Below are 2,989 nucleotides of genomic sequence, written 5' to 3'. Positions count from 1 at the left end.
TATAAATGCACGTGGCGAATGGCAAAGGTGAATTCAGTCTGAATAAAACACGACATTTAGATATAATAGAACAAATATAAAAAACATCTATGTATAAATATAAACAATCACGACAGAGAAACTTAACATCTGTGGAGGAGGAGGGGGGGGGGTAACAATACAGGACAGTGAGTGTTGAGAGCAGTGCATTCAAACTGAAAAACACACATTAATAGGTATATAGAGGATATCCAGGTAGAAATATCTATCTGACCAACAGTGGTAATACAAGTCGTCTATAACGGAAATGTGTAACAGTACAGTAATTCACAAACACTGGACTCCCAAACCAAATGACTTGGAATGAACAAAAGCTGGAGTTTTTTTGTCGTTTTTATTTGTTCTCTGATGTGTTTTTCGCTCACACACAAATCACTGCCAGTGTCCCGGGTTAGCAGGCGGTCCTCGGGGGGTGCTGCCCTCCTCTCTCTTCTCCCCCTCAGGGTGAGCCTCAGTGGGTGAGGGGGTCTAGGCCATGACATCCTCCAGCGCCGGCAGGAAACCCTTCTCCGTCGATGCGCAGCGCCAGGAGCTGCAGGATCACCTTGCCCGGGTTCGGGCCCCTGAGAGGAGAAGGGAGCTACTTAGGGAGGGAAATTACTAAGATTATAACCATCAAATCTCACCATCGATCCCAAATAAATTGATGGGCGGTAGAAGAATAAATACGAGAAATATGAACATAACCAACCCTCCGGTATCACTGTGGACGTTTTTGTCCATATGGGTCATTTTTCACTTTTCATTTTCATGCATGTGTTGGTGCAAAAGGCCTGATTTTTTGTAACAAGGCTATTTTCCCGATCTATTTTGGAATTCCAATTTCAATTTTTCAAATCGGTCTTTAATTCACTGTGTAACAAATCGACTATGTTTATTGACCATTCGAGACAAAAATGTCCACTGCAAAAGACTTTGATAAAAACATTATATTAAAAGGTTTTTTTCACAACTTTTTTTAGTTCAATCTTTAAAGCAACTTCCGCCCTAATATAAAATACCAAGAATGTAATCATTTTCAGAATGTTATCTCTTTAAATGCCATTTTGAATACATGAAACCGCGTTTTTTTTTAAACAGAGAAAATTTGTTATTTTCCATAAAATACATATCTGGGGACTGGCTCTTTTTTTTTATCACAGTCTTGGATATGTCAAAGATTAGCAACAACATTGATTTTGGTTGATTATTAGTTTTTGCACAAAATCTGATTAAACAAAAAACTCACACATTAGTCATTCGGGACAAAAATGTCCACTTCCAAAAACTGCTCTAAAATGACAACAGATTCATATTTTTTTTTACTTTTTGGGGTTAAATCTTTCAATCAACTTCAGTCCTGATCAAAAATACCAAATATTAAATTATTTTCAGGATTTTAACCCTTTAACTGCCAGTTTGAAAACATGAATTCGAGTTTTCTATGAAAAACATGCACAAAAAGGCAGTTATTTTCCATATAATAAATGTTGGGGGGGTCGGCTTTTTTATCACAGTCTTGGATATGTCAAAGATTAGCAACAACATTTATTTTGGTGGATTATTAGTTTTTGCACAGAATCAGATTAGACAAAAATGTCCCATCCACTCCCATTATAACCACATCTTTTGATCTCTCCGCCATACCGGTATATAATCATGCATTTTGTAATGTCAGGGTTTTATATTGGAGGAAAATAGTTCAATTTGTCCTTTTTACTGTATATCACCAGATGTGACATTTTACCATTGAATTACATGCTTGTCATTTCTTGGTTTCTGGGCCTGTTGTATAATGGGGCCCTGACAGCCATTGAAATTAGGGTTGCAAAGGGGCGGAAAGTTTCCGGGAAATTTCCGGAAAGTTTCCATGGGAAGTTAAGCTGGGGAATTTTGGAAATATTCGATGCAAAATTAAACAAAAAAACATAACATTTCAACAGATTTTTTTTAAAACATTTTTTTTTTAAGTAGAACATAACAAGTTTTAATTATTTTATTGAACAATTATTTGTTTCATTGAAGAACGAAAACAGGAATGTTGAGTTAAATGAATCCAAAGATCCCCAAAAAGTCCCATTAAGGCGAGACACCCCAGGTGATAGGTTAATTTTTTTTAACTTAAAGGTATCAGCTAGAAATTTCTCCAGTTAATTACTTACAATAAGGCAATTGTTTTTTGTATTACAAGTTTTCTGAAATAGCATGATTAAATATGCAAATTATCCATTATCTCATTAAATATGCACATACTGTATAACACATTTCAGGAATCGAAATCTGAACTTTGGATAAAGCCAGGTTCAAAATTCGTGTTTCATTTTATAGTCATATTAGTATCTAAGGCTTTTACAGAAAGGATATTGGATATCTCTTTTTATCACTCCATAAATCAGAAAATACTGTCAACAGCCCTAAAATATCAATTTTCGCCATGTTTTTAGGTATACAATGTTGTATAATTCAGGCTATGAATGATATATGAACAAACCCTTCCCTTCTGTAAAAGCCTTCATTATATTGATAGGAATATAACTGGAAGGTTTGGTGTATCGATGTGCTACTGAAGTTGACATTTCGAACTCAGAGTAGGAGAAAAAACTCATTTTGAGAAAACGTCCTTTAAAGATTGCTGTGAGGCGCTAGCTAAACCCTCCTGTTCTTTGGATGACAGCTTGCGCATCGACGCACTCCGTGAAGGTATTTCATGTTCGGGGTCATTTGTTTTTTGTATAACCTTGCTTCGTGCAAGTGACAATTGTTGTCATCTTCTCTGTGAACGTTTCTTTCGCCGTTCTTTTGCCATTTTGATATTTCAATTTCTAGCGGAAAGCTAACCAGGAAGTGTTTTAGCTCACCACGTGACGCATCTGAACAAATCACGTTGTCAGAAATTGACACCAGCCAATGAGATTTCGTTTCTTGATTTAAGACCCCTTTGTACTTTCACGATTGGTTGCTGATACAAAGG

This window comes from Gymnodraco acuticeps, unplaced genomic scaffold (genome assembly GCF_902827175.1).
Source record: "Gymnodraco acuticeps unplaced genomic scaffold, fGymAcu1.1, whole genome shotgun sequence".
NCBI lineage: Eukaryota > Metazoa > Chordata > Actinopteri > Perciformes > Bathydraconidae > Gymnodraco > Gymnodraco acuticeps.
This window is presented reverse-complemented; position numbering follows the sequence as displayed.